The following is a 21,031-nucleotide window of genomic DNA, read 5'->3' on the forward strand; positions in this document are numbered from 1 at the left end:
AATGCAAACATCATGAGATCTTTTTAGGGTTGTAATTGGGCTGAGGTAAAGGTAAGGATATATGTATGGCCAAGTGAGCTTTATAAAGTGAATCTTTGATTAGTCTAAGATCTCACCTAACATATACATACTTTATATAATCTAAAATACTTTTCCTAGCTACCCAAACTTTTTCACTTTTGTATTACATGCTCATGTATCAAACTTATTTTTGAATTTTGTCCCATGTGCATTGATTCTTTTTATTTTGCATTTGGGGTAATATTATTTTTCTTTTTTTCTTTTTTTTTTGTATCCCCTTATTTAATTACTTAATTTTTTTTAATGCAGATGGTAATTTAATTATTTTGATTTCACATGAGCATGCTTCCCAAATTTTCAAATAACTTATTCAAATTAATTCCCTTTTTTTTTCTATCATTCCATGTTCTCATAAAATTCCCCATACTTAAATTATACACAATATCTATCTTAAGCTAACCAAGAATTCAACTTGGGATTTTTATTTTATTTTTCTGCTTAAGGCTAGTAATGTGGTTATAAAATAGAAGAGGGTTAAAAATTTAAAGTGGCTAACAAGGGTGATGTAAAAGGTAGGCTTATTTGGGATAAGTGAGCTAATAACAAATAATGGCCTCAATCATATGCAAGCATGTAAATACACTAGATAGTTGACATATAGAATGGAACAAAGCAAAGATTGCAATTATAGAGAAGAAAACACACAAGAATAAAAATTTATGGTTAAATAATGTAACCATGTAAATAAGCTCAAAATCTCATAGGTTGTGTGTTCTTTGGCTCAAAAACCATGTTCCAAATACAACTTCAAACAAATTTAACACATAAAAAATTTTAAATTTTTTAATTTAAATTAGTGAAATTTTTCAAAAATAGGGTCTTAAAAAGAAACTTATTATTTTTCAACTAAGTAGTACTTAAATGCAAACAATCAACTACACATGCAATCTATTATGCAATGCAACAATAAAACAATGGTGTTGGGAAAAAGAAAATAGCTAACCCATGGAGATCGGTATCGACCTCCCTACACTTAAAGATTGCACCATCCTCGATGCATGCTAAGATGTACAAGTGGACGGGTTGCTTTAACTGATAGTTTCCAAAGATTATGCAGGTGGACTTGCTTGTCTTCCCATTAAGAAGCTTTTCCTCTCCCTTCGTGGTGGCCATCCTGAAAGAAGAGAAAAAAGAAGAAAAGTAACCCAAAAATAAAGATAGAAAATAAATAAAATATGGGTGTTAATGCCAGATAATAAGGGTCCCAATTACATGGTAGCTACAACATGCAAGTGAGAAAACAGTAGAGAAGTACATGGCAAATCAAGAGTGCAAAATTTTGCAACAATGGGGAAGAGAGTGTAAGACAATATAAATTAATGTCAATGCAAAATTAATACAAATATCATAAATGATTAGCATTGACTTAAATAATATTACCCAACAGTGTAAAACAAGTCACTAAGCACCAAAATAATACAAGAAAAGACACAATAGTTGAATATGAACAAGTGACACCAATGGAAAAATAATAAATTTAGAAAAGAAAAGAAAAATATGCACAAAATTAAAATGCAATAAATGAAATATGCAAATAAATTAAGTAAAATAGAATGAAGGTGAAAAAGAATGAGAAGTGAAAGAAATAAAGTAAGAAAGAAAGAAGAGAAAAAGAAAAGATAGAAGAGATTAGGATTAGAAAAGAAAAGACAAGATAATTGGCGCTCATCTGGATAAGTTGTGCGGCGCAGCCGAAGCGGACGCGTGAGTGACGCGGTCGCATGGTGCGCGATAAGGTCAGGTGACGCGGATGCGTGGGTCACGCGATCGCGTGACCTGATTTGTGCGATTAGTGCGAGTGCAGCCTCGCGTTCGCGCAACTCTCTGTTCGAAACTCTTTTTGCCAAATTTTTGGGTGACGCGGTCGGGTGGTTGACGCGATCGCGTGGATGGCCTTTCTTTTAAAAATGACGCGGACGCGTGGGGCATGCGTTCGCGTGGTAGGGCTTGCGCTTCTAGCATGGTTCCAGCCTCATTCCAGCCTAACTTGTTGCCTTACACCCGTTTACGTCGATTTTACAGGGCCACGCATTCGCGTGGGTGACGCGGATGCGTGGGGAAGTTATTTTTCAAATGACGCGGCCGCCTCGGCGACGCGGTCGCGTGGATCAATTTGTGCCAAAGGCACGCCTCCAGCCACACTTTCGCGTGACTCTCTGTTCAATTTTCTTTTCTTCCCAATGCACTGGCGACGCAGACGCGTCAGCGACGCTGTCACGTCGCGTGCGATTTTTTTTTATGCAGGATGCAAAATGCAGTGATAATGTGGATGCTATGAATAATTACAGGTTCAATGAAAATAGAATAAAATAAAACTCAAAAACAAACAAAATGAAATAAAATTATAATTGGAAAAGGAGCGATCATACCATGGTGGGTTGTCTCCTACCTAGCACTTTTAGTTAAAGTCCTTAAGTTGGACATTTGGGGAGTCTTTAGTTATGGCGGCTTGTGCTTGAACTCATCCAGGAATCTCCACCAATGTTTGTAATTCCAATGGCCGCCGGGATCCCAAACTAGGCACATAAAGCTTTCAAGCAAGTTAAAGCAGATGACTAGGCCTCGAGAGTGTTGATTGCCAGAATGAATTCCGGGGTCCCAAACCTTGCTTTTGCACCCATCTTCTTGTTGATCATCATGATTCCATCCGGGTAGCAAGCAATCTGAATTCTCACTAAAGCGGCCAAATAACTTCCTAGACCCATTCAATTGAGCTCTACACCAACCTTTGCGTTTAAACTTAAAGCTTCCAATCATAATGAACCTTGCAGGACAATTCTTACCACTGACCATCTTCTTCTTACTCTTAATGCCACAAAGAGCTCTAAGTTGACCATCCGTCTCCAGTAGCCCATATTCAAGTGGCAAGGTAAAGGTCAAGGATAAGAATTTTACCCACTTGAACATTGTGTTAGACGGTAATGGCCTTGGGAGAGATATTTATAATGAATTTACAAGCTCCACTCCCTTGTGCTATTCTCTGACAACTTCCACCACTTTGCAAGTCTCTTCAATATCAACCTATTCCTCTTGGTTGCTTTCTTCCAATTCAATCTCTTTTTCATTGCTCACCAAGGGCATGGGAAGGTGTGCTTCTTCTTCTTTAATCTCCATCTCTTGACCAACCTCTTCCAAGTCTTCAACTATGATATGCCTTGGAGGTTGTACACCATCCTCAGCATCAATTTCAATCGCCTTGGAAGGAGGCTCTATAACCTGACTTTCCCATGGAGGTTCAGCATCTCCTAAGTCTGCAACCACTTTTTTCTCTTCAATAATTACTACTTTGTCCAGTAGTTTTAATATAAAATCGTACTCATCCTTGATGATTTTCTTTCCATGACAACTCCTTTCAACTATTTTTTCATCTTCAAGGGTCTCTCCTATCTCCACATTTTGGGCCTCCTCTTGCTCTAAGACAAAATCAGACTCCTCCTTGATGTCTTCCTTCACTAATTCTTTAACCACTCCTTCGACTTCAAGGGTCTTTACTACCTTCACCTTTAGGGCCTCCTCTAGCTCCTTATGAAGTATGGATTCGCGAAGATGATCCCTTGATAAACCACTATTTTATGGTTTATAACGTGTTTAATTGTGTGGTTTTATCATGATTTTTACCCACTTATTCATATGATTAGCATGCATTTATATTTCCTTCCTAAAATTATTACATGATTAAAAACTTGCTCCCTAGAGACTTTTAATTACGCATTTTAATTCTCCTTTATTCCATTCGATGTCGTGATCTGTGTGTTAACTGTTTCAGGCTTTATAGGGCATGAATGAATTGGAGATTGGAAAGAAAGCTTGCGAAAATGGAAGGAACACAAGGAATTGAGGAGATGACCAGCGAGAAATGACGCGGCCGCATGGCTCACGCGACCGCACGGATTAGAATAGCACAGGTGAGGCGGAGGCGTGGACGACGCGCCCGCGTGGAAAAGCAAAACGCCGAACGACGCGTCCGCATGAATGACGCGATCGCGTGACGTGCGCGATCTGCATAATCTGCAGAATCGCTGGAGGCGATTTTAGGCCCTATTTTGACCCAGTTTTCGGCCCGAAAAAGCAGACTAGAGCCAGATGACATGCAAAAACCAAGGACAACATTCATTCGACACAGTTTTAATTTTTAGATCTAGTTTTACTCCTCCTCTAGGTTTTCTCTCTACACATTCATAGTTCATAGGATTTTCTATTGCTTTTTGTGTTGGGATATTAAGAAGAGTTATTACCTTATCAAGACTTCGTCATTCTAGTTCGTTTTCTTTACTTGCCTTTACTCTTCCATGTCCTTTAATTTACTCAATTTTACTATTAGATTATTTTAGAATTTATTAATACAAGAGTTACTTTTATTTTTAATTGATTCCTTTGGGTTTTATTTATCATGTCTTTCTTTAATTCTCTTTTCTACGTTATGAATTCCACGTTCACAATGAGCGAGTATTTCCCTAACTTGATGGGGAGTTGATTGAAAGGAACCTTTGAGTTGGAATGCTCAAAGGAGAAGTTGTAATTGGGTTTATTGTTGGATTGCTCTCTAGTCACTAACGCCATTCCTTCCAAGTAAGTGGATTGGGACTTGTGAATAGAAACAACATTCCAACTTGTTTGACTTTCCCTTACCTAGTAAGGGATAACTAAATAGAACAACCTTCAATTATCAATTAATCTTGAGAGTACTGCAACAAGAATAGGGCTTCCAACTAATCTACTCCTAGTCAAGGCTTTTATTTAAATTACTTAATTTCTCCAATTTAATTTCCTGTTTATTCAACTCAAAGTCTTTTTGAAAACATCTTATTAATAAAATAGCACACCTTTCTGCAACTCATTGGAAGACAACCTGGGATTCATACTCCCAGTATTTTAATTTTAATTTTTGTGACAACCCTTCTAAATTGATAACTGAATTTCTGGTTGGTTAAGAACTATACTTGCAACGCATATCTTATAACAATTCTTAATTCGCCAATTTCTTCCACGTCAACTTTTGGTGCCGTTGCCAGGGAGTTACAATAGAGTGCTAAAGTTATTAATTGGAATTTATTTTTTTGCATTTTTTTATCTTGCTATTATGAGCTGCTTGTTTCTTTCGCTAGATGACGCGTTCATTTCCTGATCCAAGCTTTCCAGTATTCGATCCTGAGATTGAAAGAACTATTCCACGAATAAGGCGAGCTCGGCGTCGGTTAGTCCTCTCAGAGGGCGGATCTGAAACATCATTTGAGGAAGAAACCAGCCCCCGTTCTACTGATTCGGTTGATTTACGTGTAGGTGACATGGCAACACCTAGGAGAGTTACTATCCAGGAGGCTGGAGCTCCTGATTTTACAATGCAACCGTTTCAAGCGCATCACCCAGCGGTGGCTATAGACTTTGAAATAAAGACTGCACTGCTCAATTTGATGCCCAAGTTTCATGGCTTACCTGCTCAAGAGCCTATCAAGTACCTGAGAGATTTTCAAGCAGCCTGTTCTACTGTCAGGAATGATGGTGCGAATGAAACTTCTATTTTGCTAAAGGCCTTCCCGTTCTCACTTGAGGGAAAGGCGAGAGAGTGGTACTACACTCAACCTGCAGTAACTGTATCCAACTGGGATACATTTAGAAGAGAATTTTTGGAAAAATTCTTTCCAGCTGAAGTTACTGATAAACTAAGGAAATACATTTCCATGATTGTTCAGAATGAATCCGAGACTCTCTATGAATACTGGGAGCGCTTCAATAATCTTCTGGAAGCTTTCCCCCACCATATGATTGATAAGATAGTGTTACTCGGTTATGTCATACAGGGCATGAGGCCCCAAGATAAGACCACATTGGGAAGTTCTAGCAATGGGTCTATGAAAAAGTACAAGACCACTGATGAGGCATGGCAATTGATGAGTGACTTAGCTGAATCTACTCGGAATCACAAGTAGAAACAAGGCCGTTCAAAAGTCGTTGCAGAAGTATCCTCTAGCAGAGAGACTGCTGCTCTAACTCAGAGTATCTGTGAAATGACCAACTTGCTGAAGCAGATGCAATTGAATCAACAACAAGTTCAACAAGCTCAACTTTCTCCACCACAGCAAAGCCAACAGTTAGTCCCACAGAAAATTTGCGGAATCTGTGCTGATTATAGCCATTATACTGATGAATGTCCGCAGCTCCAGCAGGAAGACAACACCGTGGCAGCCACTCATAACTTCTATGACCGCCCCAACCTAGGGTACAATCAAGGTGGCAATTACAGCCATGGATGGTAGGACAATTCTAACCAGAATTTGAGGGACAACAACAGAGGAGGCAGAGAAAATCAAGGAAATCAGAGGTGGAATAATAATAACAACAGGCAGCAAAACCAGAACCAGCCCTACAGAGCACCTCACCTGAGGCAATCCCAAGGACCACAAAATATCCAACAGCAGACCTCTCAAATTACTTATCCTTCCTCATCTTCTAATGATGACTTACTACAATCTATTGATCGGAGACAACAGACCATGGAAAATAACCTTTATGCTACACTAAATGGCCTGAACTCTACTTTGCAAGCTCTTGTCTCACAGATTGGATCAATGAATAACTCTAATAACCAGCCCTTGAGCTCCAGTGGAATCCCCTCTCAACCATTACCCAATCCAAAGGGTGGCATAAATTTCATCACCCTAAGGTCCAGAACTACACTACAGGAGAGGAATCAGGAGGAGCCAAGCCCACCAGAAAATGCCTCAGTTGAAGAGGCAGTGGAAATAGACGATGTTGAAGAGGAAGAGGACATACAGGACATAGCTGAAAAAGAAGAAATTCAGCCACAGGAGGAAGCACCACAGGGCGCAGATACTGCAGAAGACACCACTCCCATTCCATTTCCACAACTTGCAAGGAAGCCCAGGAAGCAGCTGGAACCTGATCCCAAAATGGTAGAGATATTCAAAAAGGTTGAGGTAACTGTTCCTCTTTTTGATGTTATTCAACAGGTACCTAAATATGAAAAGTTTCTAAAAGATTTATGTATACATAAAGACAAAATTAATGAATTAGAAACTATTCCTTTAGGTAGTTCCATATCTGCTTTAATGGAAGGTTTACCTGAAAAGTGTAGTGACCCAGGTCCATGTATGGTTAATTGTACTATTGGTGGTGTGGTATTTTCTGACTGTATGTGTGATTTAGGAGCATGTGTGAGTATAATATCTTTGTCTATATATGATATTTCGAGGCTCCCTCCCTTAAAAAGGTCAGAAGCTCGTTTTGTGTTAGCAGATAAAAGCATTATTACAGTGGCCGGAGTTGCTGAAGATGTATTAGTGGGCATTAAGGGACTCATGTTTCCCACTGATTTTTATATCCTGGAGATGCCCCAAAATGAATCAGAGAAGCCATTATCAATCCTACTCGGAAGACCATTCCTGAAGACCTCGAAGTTCAAATTAGATGCTTTTTCAGGAACATACTCTTTTGAAATAGATAGCCGAGTAGTAATTTTCAATCTGAATGGAGTTATGAAGCATCCTCTAGAGGATCATTCTATCCTCCAATGTGACATTATAAATGAAACCGTGGCTGAAGTTCACTAGGAGGAATTTGAAGAGAAGTACATAGGACAAGTTCCAAGTGTGGGGACATTCTCAGAGGACAATGACAGTGCGTTACCATTGTTGCCAGCTCCAGACAACCCAGAGCCTGACCATGATCAGAAGTTAGAATTAAAACCCCTTCCTCCACACCTCAAATATGCTTACCTTGAAGACAAGCAAAAGTTTCCAGTTATCATTGCAAGGGAACTCACTTTTCAACAGCAAGAGCAGTTACTTAGTGTGCTGAGGAGGCACAAGAGGGCAATTGGTTGCAGTTTGGCAGACATAGTAGGCATCAATCCTCAAGTCTGTGAGCATAGGATATTTTTAGAAGAGGGAGCAAGACCTGTCCGTCAACCCCAGAGAAGACTGAACCCCACTATCTTAGAGGTTGTCAAAAAGGAAGTGACCAGACTACTGGAGGCAGATATCATCTATCCCATCTCAGACAGTGAATGGGTAAGCCTAGTACAAGTGGTGCCCAAGAAGTCTGGAGTTACTACAGTGAAGAATGAGCACAGAAAGCTCATGGCAACCAGAGTTCAGAACGCCTGGAGGGTCTGCATTGACAACAGACACCTCAACTAGGCCACTCGTAAGGATCACTATCCTCTTCCATTCATTGATCAAATGCTGGATCGCCTGTTAGGTAAATTACATTATTGTTTTCTAGATGGTTACACAGGTTATTTCCAGATTTATATAGCTCTTGAGGATCAGGAAAAGACCACTTTTACATGTCCTTTTGGGACTTATGCTTACAAGAGAGTGCCCTTTGGCTTGTGCAATGCACCAGCTACCTTCCAAAGGTGCATGATGAGTCTTTTCTCTGATCTTATTGAGGACTATATGAAAGTTTTTATGGATGATTTTAGTGTGTACGTCAATTCCTTTAGCCTTTGCTTAGATGGATTATCTAGAGTATTAGATAGATGTGTCAGTACAAACCTTGTATTAAATTTTGAAAAATGTCACTTTGTGTCTAATACTGGCATTTCTGTAGATCCAACAAAGGTGGATATTATTTCTAGTTTACCTTACTACTCCTCTGTGAGGGAAGTCCGCTCGTTCCTTGGCCATGTAGGTTTTTACAAGAGATTCATTAAGGACTTCAGTAAGGTAGCACTTCCCTTATCCAGGCTACTGCAGAAAGATATCGAGTTTGAGTTCAGTGAGGATTGCAAACAAGCATTTGATAAGCTGAAGACCGCCTTGACTCAAGCTCCAATTGTGAGAGGACCAGACTGGAGCCAACCATTTGAAATAATGTGCGATGCTTCTAACCATGTAGTAGGAGCAGCACTGGCTCAGCGTGAAGTTAAGGATCCTTTTGTTATTGCTTATGCGTCTAAAACTCTAGATGCCGCACAGTCCAATTACACTACTACTGAGAAAGAGCTTCTTGCTATTGTTTTTGCTCTGGATAAATTCCGAGCCTATTTACTTGGTACGAAGGTAGTAGTGTACTCAGACCACACAGCTCTAAAGTATCTATTAGCTAAAAAGGAGTCCAAACCAAGGCTTATACGTTGGATACTGCTATTACAAGAATTTGATTTAGATATTAAGGATAGGAGTGGTAACCAGAATTTAGTGGCACACCATTTGAGTTACCTTGAGCACATTACAGATGATCCCACTCCTATAGCTGATAATTTCCCATTTGATAACCTACAAGCAGTATATGAGGTAGTCCCTTGGTATGCACCTGTAGCTAATTATCTAGTTAGCCGCACTTTTCCTCCAAACTTTTCTAAGCATCAAAGAGACAAGCTGAAAAGCGAGTCTAAATATTATATATGAGATGACCCATATTTATGGAGATGTGGCGCTGACCAGATAATTAGACGGTGTGTGCCTCAATCAGAATTCCAGTCCATCTTAGAAGCATGTCACTCATCTGAGAGTGGAGGACATTTTGGCCCTCAAAGAACAGCTAGAAAAATCTTAGACTGCGGATTCTGGTGGCCTACTCTTTTTAGAGACGCTGCTGAATTTTGTAGATCTTGTTTTCCATGCCAAAAATTTGGTAATATATCCAAGAGGGATGAGATGCCTCAACAAATTATGCTTTTTTGTGAAATTTTTTATGTTTGTGGCATTGACTTCATGGGTCCATTTCCAAATTCTAATGGTTATTTTTATATATTGTTAGCTGTGGATTATGTTTTCAAATGGGTGGAAGCAATTCCTACCCGCACTGATGATGCTAACACTGTTATTTCCTTTGTGAGAAACCATATTATTTGTCGCTTTGGATCACCACGAGCAATCGTGAGCGATCAAGGCACCCATTTTTGTAACAGGAGACTAACAGGATTAATGAAGAAGCATGGAATAATTCATAAGGTTGCAACAGCCTACCATCCTCAGATTAATGGACAAGCCAAGGTGTCAAACAGAGAGATAAAGCGTATCTTGCAGAAGATAGTCAAATCTCATAGAAGAGACTGGAGCACCAGGCTATAAGATGCACTCTGGGCATACAGAATAGCATACAAAACACCCATTGGGATGATTCCTTTCCGCTTAGTTTATGGAAAAGCTTGTCATCTCTCTGTTGAAGTAGAGCACAAAGCCTTTTGGGCAGTAAAGGAGTGCAACATGGGAATTGAGAAAGCCGGAGCTGAAAGAAAGTTGCAACTGCAAGAACTGGAAAGCCTTCGCCTAGAAGCTTATGAGAACTTAAGACTATACAAGGAGAAGATGAAGGCTGTACATGATCAGCACATCAAGAGAAAAGAGTTCCAACCTGGGGACTTAGTCCTCCTTTAAAATCTCGACTGAGGCTCATACCAGGCAAGTTGAGATCAAGATGGGAAGGTCCACACAGAGTAGAGAAGGCTGAACCATACGGAGTTTACCACCTAAGCCATCCTTCAAGCTCTGAACTTATCAAAGTTAATGGACATCGTTTGAAGCTATACCATGGAGAGAGGATGCAGAAAAACAAGGAGCTCGAGATCTTCCTCTTGGAAGATCCCCACATAGCCGAAGACTGAGCTAGTGGAGCGTCCAACTTACGGATGTTAAAGCAAAGTGCTAGGTGGGAGACAACCCACCATCGTATGATCATTCTTTTATTTATTTTTAGTTTTCCTATTCTATAACTCTTCTCTTTGTTAGTACAATTCGGGCATCTACATTTACATATTTTCAAAAAAAAAAATTCACGCGACGCGACCGCCTCATTGACGCGTCCGCGTCGCAGGAGATGGGAGGAAATAATAAAACAAACAGAGAGTCACGTCGGAGTGTGGCTGGAGGCGTGCCCGTGGCACAAATTTCCCCACGAGACCGCATCGCCAACGCGTCTGCGTCACTAGGAAACATTGGCCTCCCACGCGACCGCGTGACCCACGCGGCCGCGTTCCCTGGAATTCGACGTGAAAAGGGTGCACGACCGAAAGTTGTGCTAGAGTGGTGCTGGATTGGTGCTGAACGCACAATCCTTCCCACGCAGCCGCGTGACCGACGTGACCGCGTCATATCCTTCTCATGACCACTCACGCAATCGCATGCCCCACGCGATCGCATCACCCAATATTTGGCAATTAATGATTTTGAACAGAGAGTTGTGCGAGTGCGAGGCTGCCCTCGCGCTAATGGCATAAAATGGGTCACACGACCGCGTGACCGATGCGACCGCGTCAATCAGTATCAGCGCAAGTTACGCGACCACGTGCCCCACGCGACCACGTCGCTTGCGCCGCACAGCTTCCCTGATTTGCCACTTATCTTATCTTCTTCTCCCCAAATCCTATTTTCTCTTTTCCCTCCTTATTTCTTCCTCCTCCCTTCTTCCTTCTTCCTTCTTTCTCACTTTTTACACTCTCACTCTCTCTCACACCCCCATTAACAAGGTTTTTCTTTTTCTTCTTCCCTCCTTACTTTTCTATTTTTCTTTTTATTTTTATATGTTATCTTCTTTTCTTTTCTTTTCTTTTCTTTTTACATTCATTATTCATATTTTCTTTTTCTTTCTTTTTCCTTTTTACTTGGTGTTAGAAATTTATTTGAGTCATTATTTCTCATCATATGCTTGTGGATTGTTGCAAATTTGTTTCGCAATTTTATATTACTTTTTAAAGGGTTGCTTGCATGTTCAATTTACTACTTTCTATACCTTAATTATCATACATGCTATGTGTTTGTGAAAAAGCCCATATGGCATTATGCATTTTTCTACATTATCCTACTATTCAATGCTTGCTTTTCACAAATTCCCTTTACTATTGTATTAATTAAAATTAATTGTCAATACAAACGTGATGGTTTGCTACGAGTGATGCTTGATCTATGCTACTCATGCCTTTGCCAGCATGCCAATAAACACCTTGCATTCACTTGTCATCATATGCACTAACTATTTTCCATTGATGACTTTTCACATGTAGTCATGACCATGTGTTAACATCATTTACCTTTTACTGTGCATTCATAACCACCCTTTTCCGTTCTCTTCCTTGCTCTATCTCTTTGAATTTAATTTACTTTCTCTTCCCTTTTTTAGAATGCCCACCAAGAAGGGAAAAGAGAAAGCTACTCCCAAATCAACAGCAAGGAGAGGAACAAAGAGAGCACTAGTGGCAGAGCCCTCTTTAACTGCAGTCAAGCCCTCAACAAAAAAGGAATACGAGGATTATAAAGGTTGATGATAAAGAAAAAGCCTTCCCAGCAAAGGACACTGCGCAATTTCCCAATCACTACTCAAGCGCCAGATGTACCAATTTGACTGGGACGCTGTTCTCAGAGTTATTGCACTACCTAGCAGCAGATGGATCTATGGATACCACCGTACTTGCCCTAAGGGAATATCGGCTTCAGCACTTACCTTGGAGGCTCGCGTATGGGCACAGATCATGTCCCATTATGTCTTTCTGAGCACTCACGAGTCCTCCTTCACTGCGGACATGGCCGTTCTACTATGGTGCATCCTTACAGACCAACCTCTGAACCTACCAAGACACATCCGGAATGCCATGGGACACGTACAAATTGCAAGCAACTTACCTTTTCCCGCCTTGGTCTCAGATCTTATCTCAGCAGCCGGAGTCTCCTACAGAGCTAGGGACACCAAAGCCATGCTTCCACAGGATGATCAGTATGTCCCTAACGGGAAATACATCAGACCTCCACCAGCCGCCACAAGCCTTCAGACTGAACCGGTTGAAGATATTCCTTCTTCAACACCACAAGCACCTACAACAGACCAACTGCTCCATCAGATACTCGACAGGTTGGATCGGCAGGAACACAAAGCTAAGATGAGAGAGCACCGTAACAAGCGCCGATTCACATACCTCAAGGAGCTGATTATGGGAAAATTCAAGGACTCAGACACTCCGGACTCCACTTCCTTTACTAGCAAAGGGAGCCATGATGGTCCCGACTGTGGAGATACTGCTACCAGCCCACCCTTGTTCTTAACAGATGGCACCGAGGACGGTGCAAAGCCTTAAGTGTGGGGAGGTCGGTCAGTACCTGACTTCCGGAGGTAATTTCTCTTCCCTAAACACCAATAAATTAGGATATTTAGTTAGTTTTTCTTTTTTAGAATAGGATAAATTACATTGTAATAGATTAGTTGCATGCATGTTCTACTTGATTGAAAAGACAATAAGTTTCTTCTAAGACTCTATTTTTGGAATAAAATTTCACTAATTTTAATTAAAATTTTTATGTTAAATTTTCTTGAAGTTGTATTTGGAACATGATTTTTAAGCTAAAGAATACACAACCTGTGAGATTTGAGCCTTTATGCATGGTTACATTATTTAACCATAATTATTTTATTCTTGTGTGTTTACTTCTCTATAATTGTAATCTATATTTGGTTTTATCCTATATGTCCAATGTTTATTATATTTATATGTTTGCATATGATTGAGGCCATTAATTGTTTAGCTCACTTATCCAAATTAAGCCTACCCTTTCAATTACCTTTGTTAGCCACTTTGAGCCTTTATATCCCATTTGTTCTATATTTTACCATATTACTAGCCTTAAGCGGAAAAATAATTATATACCCCAAACTGAATCTTTGGTTAGCTTAAGATAGAATTGTGTGTGCTAATTAAGTATAGGAAATTATGGGAACAAAAGATAATAAGGGAATGTGTCATGATAATATAATGGAAATTTGGATACCTACTCATGTGAAACAATAAGAATTAAAAATCTATGGTCATTGATAAGCTATATTTATTTTTATGCTTATATTGAAAAAAAAAATATTCAATAAATAAATAAGGGGACAAAATTACCCCAACGTTAAGTTAAGAATTCAAAGATCAATGCATGTATGATAAAATTAAAATAAAAGTTGATACATGAGTATGGAATGTGAAAGGGAAATTCTGGGTAGCTAGGTATGAATTCTAAAGTTATATAGAATATATATATAGGTTATGTTAAAGCTTGGGTTAATTAAAGATTCAGTCTATAAGCTCACTTAGCCATATATGTATCATTGCCATTACCTTGGCCCCATTACAACCTTGAAAAGACCTCATGATGTTTGCATTGACATATTAAATGTTGATTGGTTAGGAGAAGAACAAAAATTAGAGAGCATGATTAGAGAAGGATAGAGTGATTACCCTATACACTAGAGAGACTAGAGTATACATACATCATCAGTGAGGGTTCAATGCTTGAAATTCTATGTTCCCTGCTTTCATGAGCTATCTTCTTGCATTTTTATCTGTTCTTGCTATATGAGAATTGAATTAGTGGAATTTGATATGTAATTGTTTTGAAGAGCCTATTTACTTTTGATCAAGTGGACAAGAATCATATAGTTGCATTTACATATATAGGTTGCATTGCATTACATTGCATGAGTTTTTACATGTTTCTACTCATTTGTTTTATCTCCTTCAACTAAGCATGAGGACATGCTAATGTTTAAGTGTGGGGAGGTTGATAAACCACTATTTTATGGTTTATAATGTGTTTAATTGTGTGGTTTTATCATGATTTTTACCCACTTATTCATATGATTAGCATGCATTTATATTTCCTTCCTAAAATTATTACATGATTAAAAACTTGCTCCCTAAAGACTTTTAATTATGCATTTTAATTCTCCTTTATTCCATTTGATGCCGTGATCTGTGTGTTAAGTGTTTCAGGCTTTAAGGGCATGAATGAATTGGAGATTGGAAAGGAAGCTTGCAAAAAAGGAAGGAACACAAGGAATTGAGGAGATGACCAGCGAGAAGTGACGCGGCCGCATGGCTCACGCGACCGCGCGGATTGGAATAGCACAGGTGACGCGGAGGCGTGGACGACACGCCCGCGTGGAAAAGCAAAATGCCGAACGATGCGTCCGCATGAATGACGCGATCGCGTGACGTGTGCGATCTGTATAATCTGTAGAATCGCTGGGGGCGATTTTGGGCCCTATTTTGACCCAGTTTTCGGCCCAGAAAAGCAGACTAGAGCCAGAGGACATGCAAAAACCAAGAACAACATTCATTCTACAAAGTCTTAGTTTTTAGATCTAGTTTTACTCCTCCTCTAGGTTTTCTCTCTACACATTCATAGTTCATAGGATTTTCTATTGCTTTTTGCATTGGGATATTGAGAAGAGTTATTACCTTATTAAGACTTCATCATTCTAGTTCGTTTTCTTTAGTTGGCTTTACTCTTCCATGTCCTTTAATTTACTCAATTTTACTATTGGATTATTTTAGAATTTATTAATACAAGAGTTACTTTTATTTTTAATTGATTCCTTGAGTTTTATTTATCATGTCTTTCTTTAATTCTCTTTTCTATGTTATGTATTCCACGTTCACAATGAGCGAGTAGTTCCCTAACTTGATGGGGAGTTGATTGAAAGGAACCCTTGAGTTGGAATGCTCAAAGGAGAAGTTGTAATTGGGTTTATTGTTGGATTGCTCTCTAGTCACTAACGCCAGTCCTTCCAAGTAAGTGGATTGGGACTTGTGAATAGAAACAGCATTCCAACTTGTTTGACTTTTCCTTACCTAGTAAGGGATAACTAAACAGAACAACCTTCAATTATGAATTAATCTTGAGAGTACTGCAACAAGAATAGGGCTTCCAACTAATCTACTCCCAGTCAAGGCTTTTATTTAAATTAATTAATTTCTCCAATTTAATTTCCTGTTTATTCAACTCAAACTCTTTTTGAAAATATCTGATTAATAAAATAGCACACCTTTCTGCAACTCATTGGGAGACGACCTGGGATTCATACTCCAGTATTTTAATTCTAATTTTTGTTACAACCCTTCTAAATTGATAAGTGGATTTCTGGTTGGTTAAGAACTATACTTGCAACGCATATCTTATAACAATTCTTAATTCGCCAATTTCCGCTACGTCATCTCTTCTCTCTTGTTCCATGTCAATAGCGTCATTGGGATCATGTTGCTCTTGGATTGATGGATGTGGGTGCTCTTCCATGGATGGTGGTGATGGGATGGAGAGATCATTCTGTGGTTGAAAAGGAAGTGCACTAGAGCTTGAGGGTTGATTGTTGAAGGTATTTGGTGGTCTGATTTGGGCGACGAGAGCTTGTATAGTAAAGTTTAGTTCGGTAAGTGCTTTCTCCATAGAGGTTTGGGGTGGATAGGAGGGTTCATTTATTGGGAGAAAGGGTTCATGGTAGGAAGGTGGTTTATCTTGATAATGATAAGGAGTTGATGTATATTGAGGTGGTGGTTCATGAGAGTAGTTGCGTTGGAATGGGGGTGGTTCTGTGTATGGTTCATTTGGCTCATAAGGTGGTTGGTATGGTGGATACAGGTTAGGGTCATATGGAGGTGAATGGTGGAAAGGGGCTTGTGAGTATGCTGGTCCAAAGCTATTTTGAGGAGGTAGTTCATTGGCATATGATGGAACTTGCTGGTAACTACAAGGGGGTCCACCATATCTATTGTCTTAGCATGCATTGTAGGATGGTCGTTGTCCATGGTATCTTGGAAGGTGATGTTGCCGAAAGGGTTGATTAGATCCTCGTGCCTCCCTCCATCTCTGATTGTTTTGACCTTGATGCATGTTCCTGTAATAATTTCCATTCCTTGCAACAGCATTGGGACCAAACTCAAAGCAATGGGGGCTATGATGCACGGACACTGACACGGACACGGGACATGACACGACACGGGACACGCCGACACGCAAATTTTAAAATCTTACATGACACGGGGACACGCATATATATAAAATATAAAGTATTTTTTAGATAAACCATAATGATATTTTAATATTTTATTTATATTAAAATATAAATTAATTTTTTAAATTATTTTTAATGTCTTATTTTAATTATATCAAGTATTTAAAATATTTTTTGTTTTATTGAATAATAATATATACTATATCTAAATTTATTTTAAGAATATATATTACGAATAAGATCGGACACGCTGAGACGTGATGGTATTTAGGTGTGTCCAAGTGTGTCCGGAGAATGATTTTTTATTTTTTATTGAGACACGGTTTGGACACAGCAGACACGCGTGTCGGTGAGTATCGTGTCCAAAATGTGTCTGACACGCAGACACGGCAACTCAGCAAAGTGTCCGTGCTTCATAGGATGGGGGTGAGAACTCATAATAGCAAATAAAAATTAAAAACGAAAATAAAAACAAATTTAAATTAAAAGGTTATTTAAATTTTGAATTTGAAAATTAAATTTTTTATTTTGAATTTTAAATTTTGAAAATTGAATTTTGAATTTTGAAATTTGAATTTTAAATTTTGAAATTTGAATTTTGTAAAAGTCCACAATATAAGATAAAGTTTTGAAAAAGATTTAAATTTTGAGAAGGTTTGATTTTTAAAATTTTAAATTTAAATTTTGAAATTTGAAATTTGAATTTTGGAATTTAAATATTGAAATTTGAAATTTGATTTTTTTTGAAATAAGATAAAATAAGATTTTGAAAATGATATGATTTTTAAAAAAGATTTAAATTTTGAAATTTAAAACTAAGATAAGATAAGATAAAAATTTTAAAATAGAAATCTGAAATTTTTTTTATGCAAATTTCTAAAATTCAATTAAAATAAAGAGAAAAGATATTTTTGAATTAAATGAGGAAAGAGAAAAATAATAAAATGACACCAAACTTAAAATTTTTAGATCAAAACGAAGAAAACAACTAAGAACAACTTGAAGGTCAAGATGAACACGAAGAACAAATTTTTGAAAAAATTTTTAATAACTAAATAAAAACCAATAACCTCATAATTTATGAAAAAGCAAAAATAAAAACAAAAATAAAACAAATAAACAAGCAAAAAGCAAATATTTACAATAACCAACAGTAAGGCACACATTTGTGATGCACGGAAAACTTGTCTCGCAACAAATTTCCTTCGGCAAGTGTACCGAATTGTCGTCAAGTAATAACTCACAAAAGAGTGAGTTCGAATCCCACAGAGATTAACGGATTAAGCAATCAATGGTTAATTGATTATCCTAGTTAGACGGTTCAAATTTGGATGATGAGTAACAAGGAATTGTAAATTGACAGTAAAGTAAAGAAAGCAATAAAGCGCAGAAAAGTAAAATGGCAGGAAAAGTAAATGTAAGAACTAAAAATAAAATGAACATTGGGATCAAGAGATATTGTAATTCTCCGGATCAAGTTCATTCTCATCTCTTCCTCAATCAATGCATTCATTGATCTTCTTGGCAATCTTAAGTGATCGAATTACAATTCCTTGTAATTCAATCTCTCAAATCTTGATCAATAGCCAATTCCTTGGTCAATTGCTAATGAGAAGAGATGAAGTATGGTCACTGATTATACCACATGCATTTCCCAAATCAAGTGTTGGAAGGATTATAGTCACATATCCATCCACACCCAATTTGGTCCAGCATGAGAAAGCATTTCTAGCATGATCTCTTCATTCCTCTTTCAAGGTTCAGAAGAGATCCAAGTATGAATAGTTTCTTTTCCAAGATAACTACCCAATTGGATGAAGATCGAAAGCTCTCTAGTAAAATCAAGAGGAAAGAAAGAAGAAGAAGAATAAGAACTACACTTAATCCATTGAATCACAATAGAGCTCTCTAACCCAATGTAAAGAGTTAGTTGATCATTGCTCTACAAAAATAAAAAAGAAAGAAAGTGCAGAAAAGTAAATATGAAGATTCAAACTGAAATTGAAATTTCAACATTCATAAATGAAAATTACAACTAAAAGAAAGAGAAGGAAAAGTGTGTGGGGGAGGGAGTCCGAAGACCCCTCTTCAATCCCCCATTCCAGAATTCCAGTCCCCCCTTTCCAAGATAATTTCAATGTAAAGACTAAGGCCTTTATATAGGCTCTCCTAAATTACAAAATGAAATTAAAAGCAAATTACAATTAAATGAAAATTCCTATTCTAGATGCTTCTTGTGGTCTTGATTGGTTGACAATTGTGGGCTTGCTTGCTTGAGCATTGAAGTGGACTTGAGAGAGAAGTGAGTCAAGTTAAGGTCCAGGTGCTAAAGTTAGTGCTAAAGTTAGCCACACTAATGCTACAAGTGTGGCGTTAGTGCTAAAGGTTTTGTGGCTAACGTTGCACTTGCTGCCCAGTTGGTGTTTTTGGGGCTTAAAAGATGCCTCTTGTTTGTACTCTAATTTCATGCCCACTATAGAGTATTATATATCGTTGGAAAGCTCTGAATGTCAGCTTTCTAACGCATCTGGAATCACCTCAATTGGATCTCTGTGGCTCAAGTTATGCTCCTTTGAAGTGGACATGGTCGCTGGCATAATTGCTAGCGTTAATGAAAAACTTGAGTGCCAATAACGCTAGCGATCAGGGCTTCATTATTGCCAGTTTCTAAAGCTCAAACTTAGTGTCCACCCCATACTATTATATATTGTTGAAAAGCTCTGGATGTCTACTTTCCAATTCCTTTGAAAGCGCATCATTTGGAGCTCTACAACTCGAGTTACACTTCTTGGAAGGTGAAGAGGTCAGCTGGCCTTACTACAGGTTGATACCATGTTCATCTTTGCACTTTCAGGGCAGGTTTTCTCCCTCAAATTTAGTGTCAACCATATAGTGCCATATATGCTTGGAAAGCTCTGGAATCCTACTTTCCAATGCCACTAGAATCATCTCATTTGGAGCTTTGTGACTCAAGTTATACGTGTTTGAAGAAGGCTTGGTCAGGCTGCCAGGTGCCACGTTAACTTCCACGTTAACTAAGTTAACATGGCTCATAGTGGCTTGTGTGGCTCATTCCAACGTTAGTGACAATGTTGGGTGTCACTAACGTTGGCGATCACCTCCCTTATTCACGTTAGCTTCCACGTTAACTAGGTTAACGTGGGAGTTAACGTGGCTTCTTGGGGATAGTGTGTGTTCATCCCAAAGTTAGTGACAATGTTTGGTGTCACTAACGTTGTTGACCACCTAGTCTCTTCACGTTAGCTTCCACATTAACTAGGTTAACGTGGCTTTGTGTGACTTGGCCAACGTTAGTGACAATGTTGAATGTCACTCACGTTGGCTTCCCCCTTTTCTTCTTAACGTTAGAGGCCACGTTAACTAAGTTAACGTGGACTCTAACGTGGCCACTCATGATCTTGGTCCAACGTTAGTGATAATGTTAAGTGTCACTAACGTTGGCTCCATTTCTTTACTTCCACGTTAGAGTTCACGTTAACTTAGTTAACGTGACACTTAACGTGGGCAATCATGGCTTCGAGAGCGTTATTGGCAATCACTTTTCTCATTAACTTTGCAAGTTACTCCCATTCCACGTTAGTGTTAATGTTAGTGTAACTAACGTAGCCACTAATGTGGTTCTTCTTTGCTTCATTTGTCCTGAAATCAAGCAATAAAGTGCATCAAAGTTCTAGTCCAAGTCATGGGAAATGCAACATCCAATTTGTCCTTAAATTCATGCAAAATCCTCATGAAATCATATAAAGTGCATAATGTATGCTTGAATCAAGATGTAAGTGAATATCTACCCAAAACTAGCTCATTTCCTAAGTAAATGCGTGAAACTACCTTAAAAACAGTAAAGAAAAGGTCAGTGAAACTGGCCAAAATGCCCTGGCATCACAACACCAAACTTAAAGCTTGCTTGTCCCTAAGCAAGTACTGGAACAAGAGAATGATGAATGTAATGCCAAGAAAAATGAGTCATTCTTGTGGAAGTCATGTCCCTGGTTTTATGGTGGTTTCATGCATAGCAACTTAGGTTCATTCCTGGCTTTCAGACCTTTATCATGTCCTAGAATACTCACTATGATTGCATCCCATGAGACTTTTATTCATTGATCCTTTTGTTGTCATTTCAGGGCTTATTTTTGTTCTTAAGCTAAGTGCTCTGTAAGGGGGCAACTTTTTAGAATAAGCTTTCAGCCAACACTCCCGAACCAGTTGG

The sequence above is a fragment of the Arachis ipaensis genome, chromosome B7 (genome assembly GCF_059453495.1).
Source record: "Arachis ipaensis isolate K30076 ecotype BB chromosome B7, ASM5945349v1, whole genome shotgun sequence".
NCBI lineage: Eukaryota > Viridiplantae > Streptophyta > Magnoliopsida > Fabales > Fabaceae > Arachis > Arachis ipaensis.